The sequence below is a fragment of the Anopheles coustani genome, chromosome 2 (genome assembly GCF_943734705.1).
Source record: "Anopheles coustani chromosome 2, idAnoCousDA_361_x.2, whole genome shotgun sequence".
Taxonomy (NCBI): domain Eukaryota; kingdom Metazoa; phylum Arthropoda; class Insecta; order Diptera; family Culicidae; genus Anopheles; species Anopheles coustani.
Window position 1 is genome coordinate 41898332 of NC_071289.1, and position 27167 is coordinate 41925498.

General features: G+C 43.3%; 2 non-coding genes across 2 annotated transcripts; one reads left to right on the forward strand and one right to left on the reverse strand.

Annotated features, from left to right (window-relative positions):
* Positions 1-848: 848 nt before the first annotated feature.
* Trnak-cuu (transfer RNA lysine (anticodon CUU)) lies at positions 849-921 on the reverse strand. Its single transcript has one exon. It is a non-coding gene; the product is annotated as a tRNA-Lys (tRNA).
* A 3919-nt stretch (positions 922-4840) lies between these two features.
* Trnak-cuu (transfer RNA lysine (anticodon CUU)) lies at positions 4841-4913 on the forward strand. The gene has a single exon. It is a non-coding gene; the product is annotated as a tRNA-Lys (tRNA).
* The last annotated feature ends 22254 nt before the right edge of the window (positions 4914-27167 follow it).

Consider the following 27167-nt stretch of genomic DNA (forward strand, 5'->3'; position numbering starts at 1 on the left):
TAATGTTCGTTGTTGTTCACCCTAGTCGCAACACGTGGTTGAGTTTCGTTCCATTTGCGTACCTCGTCGTTTGCGACCACGCAGTAAGCCGTCGAGCAGCCAAACCAGTACTTTGTAGTAGATTATTTTTTAATGTTTTTGCACTTTTGTTACTTAGATTTATTTTTATGTTCTTTTCAACTAGCGGAAATGCACAGTAGGAAAATGACGTACAAACAATAAATTGAATTGCAACATCTAAAACATAATACCAATTTTATTACGCAAATTATTGGGTACTGGGTGCTTAAATTTCATTGGAGACTTTATTTGTTCCATTTTTTTCTGTAAAATTTTCAGAATTGGTGTAAATTGTAGACAGTTATTAACCAAAAAGCATTTTTGTTTTATTTTTTAAAATTTATGTTGAGGTGCATTTTAAACCAGTATGTCTTGGATTTTATGGATGAAATAATCTAGATTTAATTTTTAAATTTTTTTGATAATTTTTTTTTTTTTGAAAGATCAACTCAAACATATGAGATAAATTATGACATGTTCACAAAATTTACAAAAATTTTCAAAAAATAACTTGTACATTCATATGTTCCAGAACATTAAAATACAAATGATTGTTGTTTTGAACACCTGAAAGAGATTATCACACCAAAGCTAGGAAGGATTTGTTTACAAGCAATACGGCCAGGCCGTTCTTTCTGAAAAATAAATAATAAAGGGTTTGTTTATTTATTTCTTCTTTCTATTTTATTTTACTAACTATTTTCAGTACAGTTTTTGTGCAAGATCAACAGATACAAAACTGTCTATTCTTGTCCCTTATACACCAAAAGAAATGGTTTTTCTATGCTCGCCCAACGTGGGGCTCGAACCCACGACCCTGAGATTAAGAGTCTCATGCTCTACCGACTGAGCTAGCCGGGCACTTGTGTGTGAAGGGTTGGCATCAGCACCCGTGTCCGATGTTGGTCCGAAGCTAATCAACCTTTGCGTCTCGCGCGGATCCCAAAATAAAATTCGGCGCCAAATCACAGCTATTTGTTGTTTTCTCATTCGTTCTTTCCTTGCAAAGATTACCTTCCGCCCACTTCTGAGCGAACGAGGCTAATGAAAATATTTGTTTTCCTTCCGTCACGAAATGGTGAAAAGCAAGGCAAGATTTTTCCTCAGCTCAACTTCCCCTATTCGACCACTTTGGTTCACACCGCGCACCGGCTTCCTAATGCCGCAATCACTAACTCATGCCGGCGTGCGTGTCAATTTAATTCGTTCTTGTTTACTTCACGTACGGTGGGTTTTTTTCTGCTTCTTTCTCGCTTTTAAGTCCGGAACGGTGCTCCACGTAGTGCCATCACCAGCCAGCCCATGGCTCATTCCAGCGAGCACGTGCTCGTGAATGTTTCAAAATTCATAACCATAATTTATGGCCCGCTTCATCTGCGCTTCGAACAGCAGCCACCGGCAATGGAAGTGCGCCGTGGAGAGGAAAATTCTTGTGCGTAAAGTGTAAGAGCAGACGAAGCCAGAAAAATAAAAGAATCACATCCACACGTCCGTCGCACAGTGTTCGATGCGTCACTGCTTGGATTCATTTCCATCCGGGAAAAAGTGGATAAACAGCATCCCGTGTAAGTGAGGGCCGAGCAAGCAGATTTTCCTACCGTCCGTTGGACGATGGTGTGGTTTGTTTTAATTTTTCCGGTGATTTATTCATGCCGTCTTAAATTTTTTCTTCCGTCCCCCTCCTACACCGCCTAACCAGAGTATGGCGCTAGAGGAGAGCCGATCGCTTCCGTTTTTTGTTTTCTTGAAAACTTTACCTCTTCCGGCGGAGTGATCGTGTCCGGAAAATGTGTTCAGCTGCACACATGTACTTTCCGCCGAAGAAGGGGAGAAAATATTCCACCTCGTTATGATGGGAGACAGATCGAGCTCCATTAATAACGCAATGTGTGAGTGCGCACCACGCACTTTACAGAAGACAGGCGATCGGTTTGGATCAAATAAGAGGTATGAAGAAAAATCTCACCACGTTCAGTTAAAATATTTGGTCATTGAAAGTGGACGGAAATAAACTTCCCCTTTGAGGGCGGGAGGGAGATGGAATGATAATGCAATCGGTTCGGTTTGAATTTCATGAACCAGCTTCCCCGAGCTGAGACCACTTGCAATCTAAAGCACTCGCAATGCATTCTTAATTCCTTTATCCACCAGTACGTCCTTTTTCCGTCCCACTTCCTTTTCCGGTACATCCCCACCGCAGAGCCCTGTCGCAAACAAACCAACGCGTCGAAATTGCTTAATTATCTTTATGAGCCTTGTCTGCGGTAGGAGATTAATGATTCATGCTCGTTTTCAAACTGTCGGTCGGATTGAATGCAACGTTCCTTTTCAAACAGCTTTTTTTTTATTATTGCTTCAGCTTCAAACCTTCTTGACGGACCGGCTAAAAGCCCGTCGGACCGAGTTTTGCTTTTTGCACTAGTTTTTGTTATTTTTTTCCTCTCGGTTTGCGAAAATCATTTCGACTCGCCTTTTTGGTTTTCACTTGCGACTAACGCGGTAGTTGATTTAGGGTTTGCAGTTGCTTCCCACTGCAGATTGTTTTTTTGTTGTGCGTTCATTTGAGATGGATTACTTTAGGGTGCTGCTCAGGACCATTACTGCATAGTCTTACTTTACGACGGATATGTAATTTTTTTAGCCAGCACTTGTTTGCTCTTTTATGTACTGTTTGTTTTAAGGCAGTTTTTTGGTTCCTTTGGGCTTAACGTGCTCTTTGAAATTCACTACCAGCTGGTTTTATTGATAATCTCACTTGGTTGTCAAAACTGTATCAAAAACTAAAATACGTAAATACGACAAATGAAATATTTATATTTAACCTATTTTAAACATCTAATTTCTATGTTCATATTTTGAATGAACTAGAACGATAAATTTTGGAAGCGCTACGCCAAGGAGCGTGGAGCGAAGTGGAAGAATAAACTTGAAAATGGTTAAAGATGATTGATTGCCGAAATCTCTAAGCCCACTTCAGCAAATTGGATTGCAATCTGGATATTTGGGGAGCAAGAACACACATTGATCTGATGGCAGTCCAAGAAGAATGAGCAAGATGTTGTTATTCAGCAAAGCCAGAAGCGAAAGCAGAAAAGATTCTTCTTAGCCAAGAGCGGTTGCCGTCGGATCGGGGTCTGCTTTGGAGCTCACAGCCGGAGCATTTTATGATCGATGACAGCACGTGCCAGCCAGGAGACTTGTGCACTTCGAGCAACCAGACCCACCAGCGAGGGTAATGCAACCCGAATGCACCGAACGTGATCACAATTTCAATGACGACGTTCGGTGGGAAAATTCGGGACGCTCCTCGGGCTTTCCCTACGCCTACACCGGAGCATTCGTCACGGAAAAGATGCCGAAAATAGTCTTTCCCTCTCGAAGCATATGCACCCGCGTTGCTTACACGTGCGATGGATCAAACTTTCCGTTGGACCGGCACTCGGAGGGAGGAAAATCGTGGAAATTCAAACACCGTGGTGACCGGTTCCGGTGAATGAACGACCTATCTCTCGCGTGCGGTATGGTTTCAATGAAAGGGGAGAAAGCATAAGTTCGGCGCATAGGTCAGCTGATGCTGGGGCAGGAAGGAAGCAGCACGGGACGCAGTCATTCAATTAAGTACACTCTTATGTAAAAAAAACGCATGTCGCGTCTGATGATGCACTTATTGCATCTACGTGGGGCCATTTTCTTTTTTCCGCTTACGGTTCTTCAGATCATCGTAAGCACACAACTCTTTCTTAGGTTAATCTTTTATTGGTTAATAAACGAGTAGAATAAAAGGTTTCGTAAACAATCCTATTTTTCATACTCAAAATTAAGTTTTTAAATATTTCATTTACTTATTACATCCAGACATTTTAAGGTACATTTGAAAAAGATGTAACTTTTTTTCAAATTTTCATGAGTGCTTGCATGTGTAATATTATTTGAATGAAATTGGACAGTTAACATAATCTACAATCATAAATAAAATCACCTCATTTACAATTTTGAGAATGAAACATGTTTCAACTAACACGCTACTTGTAAAAATGCACAAATTAGTTGTGTTCAACGAAAAGATCTACACTCCATTTATGTTTTACTTACAAATTATAATTTGTTTTATGAATGTTTTCTGCGGGTTGTATTAACTTTTGCCACCAAGAAACAGAATCGCCGATTCCTTTACTTTCTTTTAATATGTTGCATAAAGTGTAAAGATACAAACAAAGTTAACAAAATGGCTTGATTTATTTCATTCTTTTATTATGATTTGTGCTTGTGTTTATGGCAATCTAGCAACGTAATGCATTGTTCTATTTTGAGGTAGAATGATGATTTTCGCAAAGTTTTTTAAGAGTGGAAGAATATAAAAAATTCTTGGTTATATGAGAACGGAGATCACTTGATCGTACGAAGATCACTTAGCACCCTAAGTTCTACTTTGTGCAAAAACGAGTCTCCAAGACACCTTACGATATATAGACTAGACATACACATTATCCATTTGAAGAAGGAACTTCCCAAAATATGTTATTTTCGCACTGGATCAGAAGGGAGCATTGTTTCCAGGAATATATATTTTAACAGAGAGCACTTTACACATGTCGTGAAGCGGTCCTGCCATGGCAGGAGGAAACCAAGTGAATTTGAGTTTTCGTAGCCTCTGTGGTGAGAAAATGGGTACGGTTTGCGTCTGCGCCAACGCTATCGAATCAAGTGAGCTCATTTTTATCCCGTTTTCATGTTGCGAAGATCAGATTTTGTCTGACTTGTGCGTAAACCACCTTCACCTGCCCGGCTAGCTCAGTCGGTAGAGCATGAGACTCTTAATCTCAGGGTCGTGGGTTCGAGCCCCACGTTGGGCGCTCAAAAGTCTTTTTTTCCACGATACGTTTAACCACCTTTTCGAATGTTTAGATATAGAAGAGAATTTCTATAAAAGTAGTTGTTTTAAGTTAGATAATAAACATTGCACCTGAAATAAAAATAGAAAAACGTTTGTAGCGATTGATTAATATTTGTTTATTTTTCTCTCTTTTTTCTTCCTCTTAGGTAAGTCTCACATTCGATTAGAAAGTGATTGAGGAGCAACCCGGTGGAAGTAGTCATATTCCTTTGCATAAGATCGTTGAGGCAGCTTTTTGTGCCAGCTGAGACATTCAACGTGGAACGGACTAATGCGTATTTTCTAAAGATTTAAGTAAACCCGACGCCCTTTTGCACCTCAAGCCCTTCCATCATCCAGTGCACAGTAGCGTAAAGCTCGATTCTCAGTAGAACGGCGCGAAGCAAAGGTAAAGCTAATTTCAATCAATTATTCTTGCTATTTGTTAGCCGTTCAGCTGCTGCGTTACAGTTTTCCTACGTGGAATGTTATACTAGAATAGTGGTTTCCAATTTTTTATAAGCTAAATATCATTTCTTTTACCAAATTAAATTCCAACTACTATTTTTTGATGATAGATATAATCATTATCGGATTTATTCTTGCATATTTTAAAGCATTCTTTTAATTAGATAGCCCGAATCTAAATTTCTTACATCTATAGCAATTTGTTGAATAGCTCTCAAAGAAACAGAATTAGCGCCATAACTTCTTAGGACTAGTAAATGTTAAGCAAACATCCTATAGTTTGTAATGTATCCTCTTAGACGTTATCAACAGTTGTGTTGGTCGTGGAACACTTCTGTCTGAGTTCTGTTTGAGTTTTTGTTTGGATTAAAAAAACCTAGATTGATGGCTCATTGATCCATCGATGGATGTCTCAAAACATCAGCAGCATCAGCAGCATTTCCATGCCCCCTAGAAAGCAGGGAAAGCAAAAGTGGTTTAGGGGGTCGACGCTTTGAATGAATTTCTTTCTAGTTCGCCACTTCCATGACTTCTCATAGTGGTGACAATTAGATGTGGGAAAATAGATATTTTTCGTCTTATTCATTCAATGAAAAGTTTGATAGATTGTGTGTTTGCATCAGGTACTTCGATTGAAGGTTTAAGGTGATTTCTTTGGGATCGTTATCGTTGCTAAATAGTTGATCTAAAAATATTCCCGGAATTCATCACATACTCGTTTGTTCATTAAATGTCTTCTAAAGTGATGTGATAGATTAGGCGAACTAAAAATTAAGGTGTACTGCATTCGTTCACTCAAGTTTTTATAATGTTTGTAATTACTGAAGAATTACTTTTCAAGACCGAGACTTCCTTTCAATACTTGTTTTACGTATATCCTGAATTCCCAGATTTAAGCGCAAAAAATTGTTGATTTTCAAATCTTCTAAGGTTTATATACTTTTTTCGATCTTTGTGTACAATATTCGTGACACAAACCAATTGGTACAGCTTTGCTCTAGCAATCGTGTTTTCATTTGGCCCAAGGTACAGAAAACACTAACACCGTTTGAAGTGCTTCAAATTTTGAATTTTCATTTCATTTTTTCCGTTTATTTCGAACGGTTTCCTTTCCTCATTGTATCCCAATGTCCATACGGTCATCGAATTCGTTCGCGTATAAATAAACCCATTTACAAATGTCCGGAGGAACAGGTTTCTAATTGAGAAACACATTATGTACGTGCGCTAATGTTTTGACCGTACTAGGTATAACGGCCCGGTTACACGGGCCCATGTTGATGAAAGAATTTGCATTAGAATCTAGTAAAGTTGTGTTAAATTTAGTTTCTCAAAGCTTCAGCCCAGTTAGAAGATTGAACCTGTATCAAACTGTGAGATGCCAAATTCAAATTCCCTGTTATTCTGATATGATAATGGCTCACTGGCAGCCTCATGGCTGAATGGTAATGAAAAATTTATCGGACCAAACAGAAGAACTGTTGATCACTAAAGACTTTACCTGAGGAATGTGTTTTACATTGTACGGATAGAATAATTTCCTGACTATCATCATGCCAAATTCAACAAAGAAAAATAACAGGGCAGATACCCGTTTTATTAATTGTGTCGACAAATGTTTTCGATTCCTGCTGATTTCGCCCATGTTCTATGTGCGGTATGAGTAAGATAAATCTGCAGGCCATAGCATATTTCAAATACCGTGCCTAACTTTGTTTGAAAAAAAAATTATGTACAGTTATTTCAAGGAAAAACGTGACAAACTTTAAAATCACGCGAGAAATATGATATTCTCCTGTGATTTTCTGAATCCCGTTGATAATAAAATGGCACTGATCAAGCCATAGGGACTGAATGGTTGTCCCATTGTCCCATAACAAACCAACTTAATTTAAAAAATTATATTTGCTTCTAAGTGCCTATCAAATACCTTCTCTATTTCAATTGAACGCGATGTGAAATTCCCGTGACTGGAGCTGCGCAATTGTGCTCTTTCCACCATTTAAATTTAAAAAGCGTTAAATTTTAAAGTACAATGTAATAGGATAACTGTTCGGTGAGTTTCCTTATAAAGTTGAGGTTTCATTTTAAGTGCATCACTTTGTTCAAGTAAAGACCTTAAAAATATTTCACTCATTAATCTTTTCAAACGCTGCTTTTCCGAATATTCGTTTTATAAATTTTACTATCCAAGTACCCTTTCGTTTTACTCAAGCGAGCTGATTGCCATGGCGATCAAAGTACAGAGAAACGTAGACGATAGGCTCTGTAGGCAGACAGACGAAAACTCTTTAAGTTAACGCTTCAGGTTCCGTAAAATTGGCTGTGGATTGTTGAGGATATTTTATAATTGTATTTCTTAGAAGCGCGTGTGTGTGCTTTTTATGTCTGAGCCGGCTCAGTAATTTTTACTTCAGGATCTGACGTTCAGTGAGAAGTTTTTTTGTGATTGTGTTGTGATTGTTTCGGTGATAGTGTTTTGTGTCAAAAACTGTGTCATATGTGGTTGTTTTTAAGTTGGTTTTACTTTTTTGTATTGAAGCCCTTTCGAAGAATTGTTCGTGCATTTCCAGTATTAGAAAATACACAGCAAAACTGATCCGAGCGAGCTAAGCCACCAACCTACCCGTGCATATCGAACACGGATTTGGTGCATTTTTGGAACCATGTTGAACGATGCATTATCAATCCAGTGTTTCCTTGATGTGTCTAATCAATCGAACTCTTAGTCCCCGGGACCGGCGCCGTTCTTTTGTTATCATTTTCTTTTAAAAAAACTTAGAACCATTTTGAAAAACCCGTTTTACTTTTCTTCAATCCCCCAGGATTGTTAGTTGTTAGTTTCCCCAGGTTAACTGTGGTTGCTATAGCGATCCTTCCATTTTCCCCAAGGATGCTGATTGCTATAGCGATCAATGCAATGCAATCGGATGAGCGTTTCGAAAATGCCCATACAAAAATGTGGTTTTGCATCGATTTTAGTGCGTCACTTTATCCAAGTAGGAGCGTCACCCTTGGAGCGTCACCTTTAGAGCGTGACGTTAAGGATTTTTTATAATAAGACTAGGTAAAACGGCCCGGTTACACGGCCCACTTGCAGAACCCGTTTACAGGGCCCGTTTACATGGCCCGGTACCAGGGCTCGTTTACAGGGCCCGTTTACATGGCCCGGTTACATGGCCCGGTAACATGGCCCGTTTGCAGGGCCCGGTAAACGGCGGTAACACGGCCCGTTCACATGGCCCGTTTGCAGGGCCCGGTAACACGGCCCGTTTGCAGGGCCCGGTAACACGTCCCGTTTACATGGCCCGGTTACAGGGCCCGGTAAAACGGCCCGGTAACAGGGCCCGGTAACACGGCCCGTTTGCAGGGCCCGGTAACACGGCCCGTTTACATGGCCCGGTGACACGGCCCGTTAACAGGACCCGTTTACAGAGCCAGGTAACCCGGCCAATTTACAGGACACCGTTACATGGCCTGGTAACACGGCCCGGTAACACGGCCCGTTTTCAGGGCCCGGTAACACGGCCCGTTTACAGGGCCCGGTTAAAGTCCCGTTTACTGGGCCCAACTTTATGGAAGTAGTTTTATTATTAATTTTATTCTGCGTTGGTTATTTTCATCTCGTTGCCACCTTTCCGAAGAGTAAATGCAATGTTCGATTCGAAATTGTCCCCAAAATCACGAAAACGTTTCATTTCTTTCCTATTACAAACTTTGAATGAAACTGTGTAGCAGATTTCCGCTTTGCTTTGTTTTATTTTCCAGCAAAGTAACCATCGATAATCAATGTAACCATCGATTACCAAAAAAAAAATGTTTTCCCTCCATCCTGCATCCATAGTATCCTTAGCGACAGCACAGCGTTAAGGGGAAATTCCGACGCTTAGGGGAAATTCCGACGCTGTAAAGGGGAAACTGACGCGTTAGCTGAGTGCATCTCACTTTCGCCCTTCCTTCACTCGCTTTCCATGCTATTGCTATCTAATGCCAACGTCACCTCTAACTGTAATTTAAGAGGGCGACTAGGTAAAACGGCCCGGTTACACGGCCCACTTGCAGAACCCGTTTACAGGGCTCGTTTACAGGGCCCGGTACCAGGGCTCGTTTACAGGGCCCGTTTACATGGCCCGGTTACATGGCCCGGTAACACGGCCCGTTTGCAGGGCCCGGTAAACGGCGGTAACACGGCCCGTTTACAGGGCCCGGTAACACAGCCCGTTTACAGGGCCCGGTAACACAGCCCGTTTACAGGGCCCGGTAACACGGCCCGTTTACTTGGCCCGGTTACAGGGCCCGGTAAAACGGCCCGGTTACAGGGCCCGGTAACACGGCCCGTTTGCAGGGCCCGGTAACACGGCCCGTTTACATGGCCCGGTTACATTGCCCATTTACAGGACCCGTTTACATGACACGGTAACACGGCCCGTTTACAGGACACGGTTGCAGAATCCATTTACATGGCCCGGTGACACGGGTCGTTAACTGGACCATTTTACAGAGCCAGGTAACCCGGCCAATGTACAGGACACCGTTACATGGCCTGGTAACACGGCCCGGTAACACAGCCCGTTTACAGGGCCCGGTAACACAGCCCGTTTACAGGGCCCGGTAACACGGCCCGTTTACTTGGCCCGGTTACAGGGCCCGGTAAAACGGCCCGGTTACAGGGCCCGGTAACACGGCCCGTTTGCAGGGCCCGGTAATACGGCCCGTTTACAGGACCCCGTTACACGGCCCGGTAACAGGGCCCAACCTTATGGAAGTAGTTTTATTATTAATTTTATTCTGCGTTGGTTATTTTCATCTCGTTGCCACCTTTCCCAAGAGTAAAAGCAATGTTCGATTCGAAATTATCCCCAAAATCTCGAAAACGTTTCATTTCCTTTTGTATGCTCAGAGAAAACGGAAACTATTTCAGTACGATGGTGCAAACATTATTACGCATACGGTAAATGGGGGTACACGGTGGTGCAAACATTTTTACGCATACGGTATTTGGTTTCCCTTAGCAACAGCATAGCGGTTAAGGGGAAATTCCGACGCTGTAAAGGGGAACCTGACGCGTCAGCACAGTGCATCTCGCTTTCGCCCTTCCATCGCTCGCTCACTTCTCGCTATTGCTATCTAATGCCAACGTCACCTTTAAGCGCAATTTTAGAGTGGACTAGGTAAAACGGCCCGGTTACACGGCCCACTTGCAGAACCCGTTTACAGGGCCCGTTTATAGGGCCCGGTACCAGGGCTCGTTTACAGGGCCCGTTTACATGGCCCGGTTACATGGCGCGGTAACACAGCCCGTTTACAGGGCCCGGTAACACGGCCCGTTTGCAGGGCCCGGTAACACGGCCCGTTTACATGGCCCGGTTACATTGCCCATTTACAGGACCCGTTTACATGACCCGTTTACATGACACGGTAACACGGCCCGTTTACAGGACACGGTTGCAGAATCCATTTACATGGCCCGGTGACACGGCCCGTTAACAGGACCCGTTTACAGAGCCAGGTAACCCGGCCAATTTACAGGACACCGTTACATGGCCTGGTAACACGGCCCGTTTTCAGGGCCCGGTAATACGGTCCGTTTACAGGGCCCGGTTAAAGTCCCGTTTACTGGGCCCAACCTTATGGAAGTAGTTTTATTATTAATTTTATTCTGCGTTGGTTATTTTCATCTCGTTGCCACCTTTCCCAAGAGTAAATGCAATGTTCGATTCGAAATTGTTCCCAAAATCACGAAAACGTTTCATTTCCTTTTGTATGCCCAGAGAAAACGGAAAATATTTTTGTACGATGGTGCAAACATTTTTACGCATACGGTAAATGGGGGTACACGGTGGTGCAAACATTTTTACGCATACGGTATTTGGTTTCCCTTAGCAACAGCATAGCGGTTAAGGGGAAATTCCGACGCTGTAAAGGGGAACCTGACGCGTCAGCACAGTGCATCTCATTTTCGCCCTCCCATCGCTCGCTCACTTCTCGCTATTGCTATCTAATGCCAACGTCACCTTTAAGCGCAATTTTAGAGTGGACTAGGTAAAACGGCCCGGTTACACGATCCAGTTACAAGACCCGATAACAGGACCCGGTTACAGGTCCCAGTTACAGGGCTCATTGACAGGTCCCGGTTACAGGGCCCGTTTACAGGACCCGTTTATAGGACCCGTTGACTGGACCCGGTAACAGGGCCCGGTAACACGGCCCGTTTACAGGGCCCGGTAAACGACGGTAACACGGCCCGTTTACATGGCCCGGTTATAGGGCCCGGTAACACGGCCCGTTTACAGGGCCCGGTAACATGACCAATTTGCAGGTCCCGGTTACAGAGCCCGTTGACAGGACCCGTTTACAGGGCCCGGTAACATGGCCCGTTTATATGGCCCGGTAACAGGGCCCGGTAACACGGCCCGTTTACAGGTCCCGGTTACAGGGCCCGGTAACACGACCAATTTACAGGTCCCGGTTACAGAGCATGTTTACAGGACCCGTTTACATGGCCTGGTAACACGGCCCGTTTATAGGGCCCGGTAAACGGCGGTAACACGGCCCGTTTACATGGCCCGGTTATAGGGCCCGGTAACACGGCCCGGTTACAGGCCCCGGTAACACGACCAATTTACAGGGCCCGGTAACATGGCCCGTTTACATGGCCCGGTAATACAGCCAATTTACAGGTCCCGGCTTCAGGGCCAAAGCTTATGGATGTAGTTTTATTGTTGATTTTATTCTACGTCGGTCATTTTCATCACGTGAAGCACAACCTTTCCGAAGAGTAAATGCAATGTTCGATTCGAAATTGTACCCAAAATCACGAAAACATTTCATTTCCTTCCTATTACAAACTTTGAATGAAACTGTGTAGATTTCCGCTTTGCTTTGTTTTATTTTCCAGCCAAGTAACCATCGATAATCAATGTAACCATCGATTACCAAAAAAAAATGTTTCCCCTCCATCCTGCATCCATAGTATCCTTAGCGACAGCACAGCGTTAAGGGGAAATTCCGACGCTTAGGGGAAATTCCTACGCTTAGGGGAAATTCCTACGCGGTAGGGGAAATTTCTACGCGTAGAAATTGTTTGCATCTCACTTTCACCCTCCCTTCGCTCGCTTTCCACGGTATTGCTATCTAATGCCAACGTCACGTCTAACTGTAATTTAAGAGGGCGACTAGGTAAAACGGCCCGGTTACACGGCCCAGTTACAGGGCCCGTTTACAGGGCCAGGTTACAGTGCCCGTTTACAGGGCCAGGTTACACCGCCCGTTTACAGGGCCCGTTGACTGGACCCGGTTACAGGGCCCGGTAACACGGCCCGTTTACAGGGCCCGGTAACACGGCCCGTTTACAGGTCCCGGTTACAGGGCCCGTTGACTGGTCCCGGTTACAGGGCCAGGTAACACGACCAATTTACAGGTCCCGGTTACAGAGCCCGTTTACAGGACCCGTTTACCACGGCCTGGTAACACGGCCCGTTTACAGGGCCCGGTAACACGGCCCGTTTACATGGCCCGGTTACAGGGCCCGTTGACTGATCCCGGTTACAGGGCCCGGTAACACGAACAATTTACAGGTCCCGGTTACAGAGCCCGTTTACAGGACCCAATTACCACGGCCTGGTAACACGGCCCGTTTATAGGGCCCGGTAACACGGCCCGTTTACAGGGCCCGGCAAACGGCGGTAACACGGCCCGTTTACATGGCCCGGTAATACAGCCAATTTACAGGTCCCGGCTTCAGGGCCAAAGCTTATGGATGTAGTTTTATTGTTGATTTTATTCTACGTCGGTCATTTTCATCACGTGAAGCACAACCTTTCCGAAGAGTAAATGCAATGTTCGATTCGAAATTGTACCCAAAATCACGAAAACATTTCATTTCCTTCCTATTACAAACTTTGAATGAAACTGTGTAGATTTCCGCTTTGCTTTGTTTTATTTTCCAGCCAAGTAACCATCGATAATCAATGTAACCATCGATTACCAAAAAAAAATGTTTCCCCTCCATCCTGCATCCATAGTATCCTTAGCGACAGCACAGCGTTAAGGGGAAATTCCGACGCTTAGGGGAAATTCCTACGCTTAGGGGAAATTCCTACGCGGTAGGGGAAATTTCTACGCGTAGAAATTGTTTGCATCTCACTTTCACCCTCCCTTCGCTCGCTTTCCACGGTATTGCTATCTAATGCCAACGTCACGTCTAACTGTAATTTAAGAGGGCGACTAGGTAAAACGGCCCGGTTACACGGCCCACTTGCAGAACCCATTTACAGGGCTCGTTTACAGGGCCCGGTACCAGGGCTCGTTTACAGGGCCCGTTTACATGGCCCGGTTACATGGCCCGGTAACACGGCCCGTTTGCAGGGCCCGGTAACACGGCCCGTTTACAGGGCCCGGTAACACGGCCCGTTTTCAGGGCCCGGTAATACGGCCCGTTTACAGGACCCCGTTACACGGCCCGGTAACAGGGCCCAACCTTATGGAAGTAGTTTTATTGTTAATTTAATTCTGCGTTGGTTATTTTCATCTCGTTGCCACCTTTCCCAAGAGTAAATGCAATGTTCGATTCGAAATTGTCCCCAAAATCACGAAAACGTTTCATTTCCTTTTGTATGCCCAGAGAAAACGGAAACTATTTTAATACGATGGTGCAAACATCATCACGCATAGTGTACATGGTGTACACGGTGGTGCAAACATTATCACGCATACGGTATTTGGTTTCCCTTAGCAACAGCATAGCGTTTAAGGGGAAATTTCTACGCTGTAAAGGGGAACCTAACGCGTCAGCACAGTGCATCTCACTTTCGCCCTCCCATCGCTCGCTCACTTCTCGCTATTGCTATCTAATGCCAACGTTACGTCTAAGCGCAATTTGAGAGTGGATAGTTGGACAGCAGATTGTTAGCGGTGTAGTTCAACCGTACTATGTATCCTGCATTAAATTCATTATTTTTGGTCTAGTAGGCGTACTGTTCAGTTAGAGTTTCCTCGCTTACCAGGTATCATCGGCTCGGTAGTTCCTTCACAAGGGGAAGTTTCTGACAACAAGTGGGCCTTGAAACGCAAACCATTTCTTTCTGGATTGTGCGTAAAGTTTTCCTGTGTCCGTAGATAAACTGTCGATCCTCCATGATCATCTTGCATTGCTCCTCATCGGTGAAATACTTGATCATTGTTTAATTACTGCTCTCCCAGGGAGTCAAGATATGAACCCGATAGAATTTCTATGGAAGATCTTTGATGATTCTATTCGCAATTGGGCAATCTTCCATGCCACGTATACGAAAAAGTGTCATGGAATCAAAGGGATACCATAAAAATATTATATTTTCCAATCTTACCCTAGTTGGATTGTCGTTCATGTTTTTTTTTTAAGTTTTACTAGAAAATTTGAATGATACATAAGAATTGACCACATCTCTACCGTTTAAATTAATTTCTTTAGCCTATAAAATATGGGTTTTCCAAAATATACTCGTCTAGACCAGGAATCGACAAAGTTCGGCCCGAGGGCCAAATCCGACCCGCCAACTAATTTTATCCGGTTCGCAGTAAAATTTTAGTGCTTAATACATAAATCCCATCTCAATTCAAGTTTTTTTTCCCAAATTGAAGATTAAAATGGTTGAACGAGTTGTTCAATACCAGGTGACTTTCTCTTATACTTTTTGTTAGGCTTTTTTCTATCGTATTTGTATTATTGATCGTTTTAAAGTTTCCTAGCGTCGTGAGTCTCGTCCAAAATACAACGATAATAACTCGTTTCCATTCAAAGAATACCACTTGTACGTATACCCATTACGAGCTAAAGGCTCACAATTTTAAAAACATATCGAAGCAGAGTTTTTATTTAAATACTCAGAGAGTGGTACGCCAGTAAAACTAAGATATTTTAAAATCATTTGAGTACAGGATTTTTCAAGCACAAAAAGTAGTAAACAGTACAATAAACAAAAATTTATATTTTGATCAAAATTTATCGAAAATAAGCATAAAATGATTTAAAAAAATCAACGATAAAATTTCACATTTACAAAAACCTATTTTTTTAACTTTACTATTTAGAAAGTTGATTCAAGAGGGTTTAGTATTACTTTGAACATATCAAATCATCGTTTAAGGTATCCGGCCCGCGCTTTCGGTTTCTCTTTAATTGATTGGCCCTTTTAGGAAAGATGGTCCCCCCTTTTGTTTGCTGACCCCTGGTCTACACGACATCTTTTTTTACTCCCTGTTCACGGTTGATTGGCTCAATGTTGGTGTGCACGCATTATCCCTAAGGATGCATTGTAAGAATTAGTTCTTTGTATTTCTTGTCTTTCCGAGTCAAACGAATTCGCACGATCCTCAGTCGTTTTTCTTCTTTAGTACTTACTGCGACAGCCGAGCGGTAGCGCCGGATAGAAAATCGGTCGATGAACGCCGGGGATCACTACCTCGACGGCGTGGGTTCAAATCCTAATAGGGAACCGACCCTCCCCTGTACGAGAGGACTGACTATCCACGTACTCAAAGGGAAAAGTCTTCATGGGGCAGGTATGACCGAAGACGGTCGTTACGCCAATTAGAAGAAGAACTTACTGCTTTCAACAAATATTAAAGTCATGAACAATTGTAGCTATGTCTTGGTGCTGTGTTATAGTGTTGTTTATTCAGCCCGGTTCACATTGGCGTTCAATAGTTTCGAGTTACAGATTCTTACGAATAATGTTGATTACTTGAAGGACCAACTACAAGATGTAAAGCAAACTATAAAGAGTTCAGACTGAATCGGTCTGAAACGAGAGTTGCAACAACAGTACTGTTGTGCAATGCTGTTTGTACCGATCACCGACACATGTCAATCTCGCTGCGGTCCTTTGGTTACTTTCCGATGCACCGACGGACAGTCCGCTCCGTGGCCAGTTGACAGCAGCGTCATCTCAAGTCATTCTCAAGATCATTTCGCTCACGGAGCGTCCGTTTGCTTGCCCGCGCCGAGTGGTGAGGGTTTTTGAAAGACGATCTGCCACGAGACAGTCGGTGCGAGCAGGACGGAGTAGTACTACAAGTGTTCGTACGGGTAAAGCCCACCACGATCACCATTGGCCAAAGCAGGACGGACGCGCGATCGTTCAAGCCGCCAGCCTCGGTGTCGGTAGAAAATTTTATTTTTAACATCAGTCTGGGTCTTCGACGGCTTTCAGCCGCGTTCCTGGTTTGCCGACACCGTGAGCAAGCCCCCGGTCAGTGGCGGTGGTCAGTTTGGTCCACCAGGTCCGCCCGGACGTCGTCCTCGCAGTGCTCCGATCTTCGGTTGGTTTTTCGCTTGCCTTGACTTCTGGTGAACTCCTGGCGCTTCCATTACATCGTGCTGAGCGTGGCGCTCCTTGGCGACGCAGCGAAGCTGCTAAGAAAAAGTGTCCTTTCGTTGAAAATTATGTGTTGTTGGTGATGTACGTGAATGTTGGCAGCAAATTTCAGTGAAGGAAAAGAGAGGCTTTGCTGTGTTCTTAAGAAAATGGTGACAAATATGGTGGATTTCTGTGAAAAACGAAACGGTGTTTGAATAAGTCACTAGTAAGCCCTTACCGTTGGCTCGCAAACCCTTGTTTCTGTCTATATTTAAGATCACCAGCCAGCTCTTCCGCCCAGTGGCCCTTCCTTCCAGGTGAAGGTCGGATTTTCGCGGAATATTTACGACCATTTCGCGTCGATGGTGCTGAGTGGAAAAGGAAAAGTGGGAGCCGAAAGGCGATTCAATTTCATTGATAGAAAAATTGTGACGACACCGGATCGATCACGCAGTGCTCGAGAGCAAAGGGAGGCGAGCCGATCGTGGGGCCAGATTAAGGGCTGACCGCCACGTAGAGGGTGTGGGGAGGCGATGAAAATGACTGACGGGGTGCTGTCAGTTATTTTCGGTGCAAACGACCACCATCTTTGTGATGATTTTGTGTCTCATTTTAATCCATTTCCCAAGCATTTCTTTAGTTTGTGATTATTTCGTACTTGTGCCCCAAAAAGTAAAGTTTTAGCAGCGACTTTGTGCTCGGTGGAAGACGGTGAAACATCGCAATGAATCGAAAGCATTCGCAGTGAATGAGACGAAATCGCTCCCGTGTGCCCGCGGAAGATATGTGATCGCCCGACATATTTATATATATTTTCAAAATGCTGCTAATTAAATGGCACAAAAATACACCACACTGTGGTCTGCGCTGTTTGTCCTCGTGAAAATGTGTCGTGCGTGAGACGGCAGCAGGCAAGCCTCGAGCGTGTCCCGTTTGTGTGTACACACACATGCAGCAACGCGAACGTCCCGTGTTAGTTCCCAGATTGTTGGGTGTTTTTTTTATCTCTTCTAATATTTCGTCAACGTGTTTGGTTGCAAGTGGCGACAGAGAACGGTCGTGATCGAGTGAATTCATGCTGAATGTCTGTTTCCTCGGGTTGTTTTTCTCTGACCAACGGGCGCTCAGAATAATTCTCCCAAGGGCAAAGTGAAAATTAAAACAACCACGTTTGAGGTTGAATTTGGTGTAGTGAGAAACAAACTACACACTCCATCGGGTGGTTAAGTGGAAACGGAGAGTTTAAATGTAAATCCAGTTCTCGAAAAAATAACTTTGTTCGTGAACCATCTTGGATAAGTAAGGAAAGGAGAAGAATCTACAAGGCAACAACATGTTGGGTCACAAGAAGCATCACCATAAGCGGCATAACACCACCTACAAGCCACCGTTTATGCGCAAGCGGAGGGTAAGTATAAGCAGGTTGCTATTGTATAACAATAATAAAAGTGTAAGGATCGGCGAAAAAAGAACTAATGCTTATAAAATTCATGCCGAAACCAAGGAAGTCGTGTGAGAAATTAAAATGATGGCCAAACAACGCGACAGTAAAATGGAAACACCAGAGTTGGATGGGGGGAAAGCGCGTTAAAATTTGTTTTTCCTTGTCGCGGTGAAGGAAAATAAAATACCGAGAAAACCTGGTCATCTTCCCCCCCCCCCCTTTCTCCCTTTTTCCCGTCTCAAGGTCCACAACCCACGACAATGTCGGCGAGTGTGTGTGATGAATTGGAAGGATCATTTCTCCGCTTTATCCCGACCAAACACACGCCGCCAAACTCACACTTCCCGTTTGGAAACCTTGGTGTTTTTCTCCCGAGACCAGAGGGGTGCGGGAGCCCTCCCACTCACCTCCATCACCCGGCGGCTACATAAATCACTGAGCTGAGCGGAGAACATTGATCCGGCTAGTGGTGAAAAGTAGTGTTGGCTTTTGCCATTTTTATCGTCGCCCTCGCGAAACTCTCGCTTTGAGACGGATGAAGGTAGATTTTCCGTGAAAAGAAAAACAAATATAAAACATACCAAAGAGAGAAAGAGAGAGCGGGATGCGGGGAGCGAGTGAGAACGTGCATGCAGCGCAAGAGTGGGTGTCGAATGGGTCGAAATTCATTCATGCTTTCAAATTGCACCCACCACAGACACGCTTCCAACTCTCGCCAATACAAGCATCTCGTTCCTTCGCCTTCGCGCTTCGGGGTGATCCGGGAAAACGAAATGGAAACCAAAGGGACGAATGCTGAAGGGAACGTTAGCTGGGTGGTGAACTTGTATTTGTATTTATCTGGGATTCGGTATGTGGGACTCGGTGTTTGTGTGTGTGTGTGCGGATGGATGTTAAACTTGTCCTCGAATTTGTCACCTCCTTCACCACCGTGGGGTGTTTCTTTATGTTACTCGCACCCTTCTTTGGTTGCTCCACCAGGGATTTGCGATACCAGGATCGTTTTCTACACCCACCCAACGTTGGCGTTGGTGCAGCTGAATCATTCAATGGAATTCTCCATACGCTATGGTATGCGGGCAGCTGATCGTTCGTTGTTCGTGTGAATGAAATCGACGTCACCGAATGGGTGCACAAAACTCGCCCAAAAGGCAAGCGGGCGAAACCGCACCGCAAATGCACATCGTTGACGCAATCCCTGCTAGCGATTGTCGTCAGTGTGCGGAGTTTTCCAAGAAAACCCGCTTACCCTCCGCGAGCCCACTCTTTACTGTCCCAGTCCCGTTTCGCACTTGACACCATATGTCACATTTGAAATCTCTCTCGAACGAACGGTTTTTGCTTCTTCTTGTTGCATTAGCATGAACAATGCGTTATGTGCCTCATGGGTGAATCAGATCGAGTGCCAAATCTTCGTACGACTCGTTTTGGAAAAAAGGACACCTTAAACAATCTCCGCACAAACGTGACACGCCAGGGCCACGAAAGATGTAGAACGAGCATATACGCATTGTCATTATTCAATCTCGACCATGACTCATGCTTTGGTAGCCTTAAGTTGGAATAAACCTTGAAAGTGGTCAAAATCTGTTTCTTTTTCCTCTGAAATAAAAATTTAATCTCTGCTTGAAATCGGTTGGCATCACCCAGGCCGCGGTCTAAAAACAGTTTTACCAAATTGGTTTCGTGCTCAACTTGACGACATGGGACGAATACATAAGCATTGGCTTTGTATTCAATGTTTTAATGTCGCTTGATTCCAGGCCTAGAATTAAGTCATTGGCCAATAATACCGAGTGGTTAGCATGTACTTTTACAACAGTTAGACTTTCAAAATCCATTTTTCCCATTAAAACTTGAATTATGAGAAAAATTGGTAATTGAAATTTCTTAATACTTTTCAGCAATGGTTTATAGCAGACATAAAATCAATAATATCTCCAACTGTAAGTAATACTAGAGTATTTACTTTGAACTTCTTTGTTATTCCTTGCACTTCCTTAACAAAAGTGCAAAGTATGTAATGGTTCGGAAAAGAACACTATATCCGTTCTTACACAAACGCAAGCATCTATTCACTATTGAAGAGCGGCAAACCATTTCATGGTGCCATATTTTCGGGTGACGCTTGAGTGCTGCAGTGTTTACTCACGAACAATAGAAATAAATGTGCAGTAACTGCACGGAACCATTGTCGTCAGCAAAAGTCTAGAGTGTCTTTGTCTAGCACCGAGTGTTCTTTCTCTCACATGTGCGGTCATAATGTAAAATTGTGCCATCACGGAAAGCATTGCGTCAGTTACAATGCTGTTCCAAAGAATAAAATGAATTTTACGATTTAAAAACTCTTCAAAATCAATAAACTTGCTCATAGAGGGATCCTGTAGTAATGGATAACTAATTTTATTCTACCATATCCTTGATATTTAGTAAAATTTACAGCCACATGTTTAGATTGCAGTTCAAATGTTATCAAACTTCGTGTTAATTTGAATGACTTACTGATTATTTGAAAATGGTTAATGTTGTAGCGTTAAATAGAAATGAACAAGAAGTCTAAAGTGAAATAAAGTATTTTAAGTTTCATATGATTATTTTTGTTAACAAAATTCTTATATGAACAAAAGATTCACAAATCAAATTAAAAAATCAGCATTGTTTTCTTTGTTTTTCTTCCTTTTCTTAGTTTTTGCTAAAATTTTCTTTTCTCTACTATCTAACTCAAGTTTTTTAAAAGATCTCCGGAAGAGTTTTGGAAACTTTCGGATAATCTTTTTATATTTATCTTGCATGGAGATGCCTGGTTATTCATAAACAAAGAAAATCTCTCCATTTTTTTCTTCATGACACAGTTTTCCTAATGGGTCAATGATAAAGCACAAGATTTACATTGCACCTAGATGCTTATCAAGTAAAAATATGTCAAGGATTTGAAAAACACAATTCAGATCAAATAACATTGAGGCAAAAAACAAGGAAAAATCTTATCTGAGGGTTGATGCACGATCGGAATAGAGGCCACGAAAACGTACAATGTCTCAACTGACACACACCAATGCGAATCTTTCACTTTCTTTCTTTCAATCATCCTGTACGTTTTCCACAAGGCAGCAAACATCGTAAATCAGATCTGAAATGATGAAAGCTAATCAATGTTTTGTGAATTTGGTTACATACTATTTTCCCTCCCAAACTGTAAATCTTTTCTAAAGGAAAAGCGGCTTTACGTCGTCACAAAATGCCGGTCCATTTAGCATCATTCGCTCGACAGTTCGAAGGTTTAGCTACAACCTGCTTGCGAAGTGGTTGACATGACTGGTGGTTCAATATTTATAGCGCCAACACCTGATGACGAGAGAGCCGAGCTGATTACGAGAGGGCCGGAAGGATTAAATGAGTGCAAATGAGCAATGGGGGCACATTAGCGATTGAATTCAACTAGCGTATGTGAGCGAAAATGGAGGAAATATTCATGCTTTCCGCCACCGCGTGAACTTTCATCGCCTGCGATTCGGTCGTTTTCAAACTCAATGGCGTAAACATCGTAACCTATGCTCAAGCGGCACGTTTATCTCATGGGTCATCCCTCTCTGGTTTCTTTCCTCCTTGTCCCACCTGACGTTTGTGGTGTGGTGGTTTTTGCTCCGTGGCCAGATGCGGCCACGCTTAATGGAGCCGGCACGCCACGGCTTTGACTTTTCAACGTGGCACATGGCCCGGATCGTAATGCATCACGCATGGAATGGCGATTGATGTGGATCGAGTTTTCGCAAACACTGGACGCTGAAAGGAAAGACCGCGGAAAACGCGTGGGAAAACGCGCGGGACGAACTACCTTCCACTCTGATGCTGCTCGATCGACGAGTGATCGGTTGGGTTCGGTTATAGCCGGAAGGGAAAGCGACAAGGCACGCGCACGGCCATGAGCAAGATCGTTCGCGCGGGTACGCTATGATTTATGAATTGGTTTAAAGGGAAAACCACACGAGGTTGCGGCATCGCCCGAGACAGGCGCGTCCGTGTTGCTGGACAAGATAGAAGAAAAATTTTAAAATAGCGATGCCAACATGGCGTGAAACGGAACCGAACGATTAAAAGCGAGCACACACAAACGATGGCCACGAAGGTGACCGTGAGACCGGGAAGGAACGTCTTTTCCGCGTCAAACCGGGTCCGACTTCGCTTCGGTCAAGAACGCAATAATTGACCGAGTGATGCCGGCTGGCAGACCATGTTTTTATTTTTATTTTCCTTGACGGGATGGAAATGAGTGCGCTGATGGAAAAATGATGTTGGTTGATGAGTTTTGAGCTGTATTGACTGCATTTACTATACCGGTATCTTTCGCGTTAGAAGTGGTTGGGTGAAAGAAGCGAGAAACATTTTCTTAATCATTTAATTAAGTTGGTGTTGACACCAACAATCAACATAAATAAGCTGGGCAGCGATTTACCAGTTAGAGCCAAGGCTGGTCAACAAACTGCCAAGAGCAAACGTTGCGAAGTTTCGAAAACTCAAAAAACCTTTATACGAACAGAGACCCAAATATTTTTTACAAAAGAAGAAATAAACAAACTTTTCTCACAATTTCTCCTTTTGAAGATTTTGTGTATGTAGTTCATACGTTATTTTACCCAACTACGTAACTTAGCTTTGAAAAGATACTTATCGTCCTGATTCCCATTATTTATATAAAATAACAAAGTAAAATTAAAACTTAATCTTAAAGTATCTAAAAAAAAACATTTAACAGAAAAAATAAGTTTCGTCTGAGGAATTCACAAATTGGAATTGAAAAATAGTAGTTAGACCGATTCTCGTTTATAGCATCACCCCTATTTTTCGGACTACTAACAGTGGATGAAAAAGTCGATGTATTGTATTGTTTCATCTGTACCAAATCATTCCCTTTTGAAGAAAAAATCATTTATTGTTGAAATGCTTAACAAAAGCTCAAAATAAAGTACTTTTTAATAATATTGAATACATTCTGTATTTCCAAAGTATAACCACGTCAGTAAACCTTGTTTTCAAATGTCTTTTCCTTTGCGATGCATACTATGTGCTGCTGTAGTAAAGCTTTTGTTAAATCTAAAGCCCTCCATTTGCACATTCTAGGCTGAATATTGGAGTAACTAGGAAGGTTGAAACCCGCTCGCAATCATCCAGCCTTCCAAACCATCCAATTGGTTAGCTTCCTGGTTTGTTCTAGGCGAGCCACTTTACGGTAACAAGGGCATCCAGAAGAAGAGGTGAAAAAGCCACTCACCAAAGGTATAGAATATATGCAAAACAATCACGGGCATGAGCTTAAGAAGCAAAACTGTTGTGAGGCTAACGGAGTAAATGGTCGGCTAACGGGATTGCTCAGCATAGTCACAATTTAGTTTATTTTTTCACCCTAGACGCCGTTGTGAAAGTATATAAAAAGAAAAGTGGCTCTCTCAGTGGAAGTTCCCAAGGCTAGTTTGGCATGCATTTGCCATTTCTGCGACCAAAACAGCGACAAGCTGGCTGCATCAATTTGCGTCCGTGACTGGATTGTAAAGAAAGTGAACGAATTAGGCACGCAACGTGTGCGCTATGTAGCTTACTTTCCAGCAGGATTCTATATGTTTTTATACATTTCGAACAATTCTTTTGTTCTCAAAATCACCCTAAGCCGATTTTTCAAGGTTACGTTCAAAGTGACCAGGCGTCTCCATTCCAGCAACTGTTATAAAATTATCTGAATTTGTAAAATAATTCCTTCTGAGTCGTTTAGTATTCCTCCAGAAAATTATTGATTATTTATTATCTGGTACTACTCCAGGCATATACTCTGAAGCGTGATGCTCCGCATAATTGATTTAGATATTTAATTGGCGGAGTTAATACCAAATGCGTTTCTCATTTTAGAATATTAAATTATCCTTCTCCTTTTCTCACTCATCACCGATAAACACCGATTTATTATCTTCTAGCTTCAACTACCAACAACTCCAGTGGAATTGAGTTGCACACGTTCCAATGGCAATTGAAAAATTTGCCAAATAATGCATTTGCGAGAACGTCTTTTTGTAAAACTGAATTCATTTGTATTTTGCTTCATCCCACTCATAAACTCACAAGCATTTATTAAATATCCGTGTTTCTACACGACCCCATGGCTGTATCCATATGCATCGCAGAAAAACTGGCAACTGTTCATTATCTGTATTCTTCGACTAGCTTTCCACAAATTTCTGCCCGTTTGCTGCTAGAAGAAGCGAACACTTACACACACAAGTCGCCGGCTTGCTTTGGCGTCCCGCATCCGGTCTCGGAGGTCCGGTGGGAATTCATGTCCTCATTTTACAGCGTTACGAGCCCCGACGTATGGGTATCATCCGTGATTTCCCCGGGACGGTCGGGGTGACGATTGGAAAAGCTATTTCGCCAGTTTGACCAAGAAAAAAGGGGTCAGGGTGGAACGTACGTCGGAAGCGAGGGGGAAACGGGAGTTGGGCCACAAAATCAGCATTGCAGTAAACGGAAGAGTAAAACCGGGGCCAAGAAACCCCGTGCCCCCATGCTCCGCACGAGCGATCGAGCTGTAAGCCGACCGGCCCGGTTCGGGTTTGTCTTTCGGGGTTATAACAATTCAGGCAAGGGGCAAGCAACGGGGAAAGAAGACCGACCGCAAACCGGGTTGAAGGCAACCGACAACAACCACCACCAGACAAAACGTATCCCGCTGCTAATGCCTTCGGTGCTTCACACGAGCGCGTTTCGTACGACGACCCGCAGTCGGATCAAACGGAACGATACGTTTGCGAGCGCATCAAATATCGATAAAATGAAATCATAAAAATAATTTGTAAATGATATCAGAAGCATATTTACGGCGGCCACAGTATCGACGGGCTCCGTTCCACGGACGGGGAAAGGCGGCGGGAAACCCGTTCGCCGGGGAAACTTGAGGCATGATTTGCTCTAATAATATAAACCGATGAGCCATCTTCCAGATGACGATGGTCCGATCGACGCAAATAAGAAATCATCAAATTGCTACACCACAAAGAGGGCGAACTTGACAATACCCTTTTCTGGGCAAACACATTTTCTATGAACATTTTTTTTTAAATGGATCTTATATTTTCTAAATTTATTTTATATTTTCCAACCACTCGAAACGCTGTCGCTTCTTTCCGTCACCTAACGTTAGTTAAATGTGGTGCTACTTTGAACAAACCCAAAGAAAGTCTCTCAGTGGAAAAGTGGTTGCTTTACCCGTTTGCCTTTTATTTTCATGTGGTTTAAAGCAGCCTCTTAATGACGCAACCTCGTGTGTGAGCTTGTTCCATCGTCGCAGTAACGGTGCGTGCGCTCGCTACACACAAACGCCACACACGCACACACACTTAGTACAGCCTACACTACTGCAGATAAAAGGCTCCAGAAAGGTGCCCAAAGTGCAGTCCGGAGTGTCACGTTTTTATCGTTAATTGTAAGCGTCTCCTGCCTCCCAATCCTGTATGCCATGCTAGTGACGAAAGCTTTAGTTAGGAGAGCGGTCCTACTTCAAAGCGATTGCATCTGAGTTGTGCATGTGGCAGTGTGTGTGTGTGTGTGTCTGTTCTGTGTATCGTTAAAGTGGTTGTTCCCGTGAAGTGCACGGAGGAGAGCGGTAGTAAAACAAGCTACAAAAGGCGACGGCAAGGCTACACGGCTGGACGAACACAGCCAAACAATCCTTTATCGTTCGGCTCGGTTGTCGTAATGAGCATATCTCGGTCGGTTTTCAACGGCGGTGAGAAAGTTCACTCACAACAAGCTTAGATAAATAGCTCTCAAGGTTCAGCAGCTTGCTGAAGGCATTACTGCGAGCGATATCTTTGCTTGTATATATTTTTTTCAACACTTTTTTTAACTCAAACATTCATCTTTATAGTCGGTAGGTTCTCTTTGCTAGTGATTTGTTTCTTTTTTCTTAGGCCACTTTCTCTATTTTTCCTGTCAACATTCTCTCTGTTCCGTTCTCGTGTCCGTGGATCGATACGCGCATGCGTTTCATTCAATCTTGCCTGCGTCAAGGTACAGGGTGACACGGGATACGAAAGGAACCATTGGATTTAATTTCGTTTGTTTACCTCCGAATCCAACATACGGACAACGAGGTCTCCCAAAATGTTGCAACATGAGATAAACATACTGTTTTTAAAATTTGTTTTTGATGTATTTTATTGCGATTAAAGTTCATATTTTAAGTCTTATTAAAACCCATTACAAAATAACCCACATAGTTGAATATAATTTATAAGAGAACAACAATTTGAGTTAGTACGTTCTAAACCTCATTCAACTTACAAAAACAAAAAAAATCATACAAACAATATTCTGAGGCAATTAAATATTTTCAGATGCAAGTACCCTGTGCTGGTCGATTGTCAAAATCAGTAATTTTGAAACCGAAATAAAAGCTGCCTCACCAGCATTATAAAGGCTACATATACATACTCACAATATTGTCAATCGACGTCGGCCGAGCACGTATTTATAGGGGTCTTCTCACTGTATCAGGCGGAGAAACATCAGCTTGAGCAAGAGAGCAAGGAAAGAAAAACATATGAGCAAGATAGCCGGGTTCGGGGGAATAGTGTCACATTTTTATGCCGTACCAGGCGCCTCCATTTCGAGCTCCTCCATTCCTCCGCTCCATCGGAGCGTGACGCCGCGCACCGATAACGTCGTCCCTACGAGTTCACCATCGTTAAGACACCGCGATTCATAGTGAGCAACTGACAGCATTTACTCGTGCCTGGTGAGAAGCGTTTCGTGAACAGTGAGAGAAAACCGTAGTGCCTGTGTGTGTGTTTATGTGTAAGTGAAAATAGAGAAAGAGAGCGTTCCGTAACCGTATAGCAGTCAGCCGTAGTGCCAGCAGCGCTCGATGAAGAAGAGAATGAAAAAATAAGTTTCAGTCGAACCAACCAGCGGAGGAAAAAGTGCGTTCAGGGCAAGG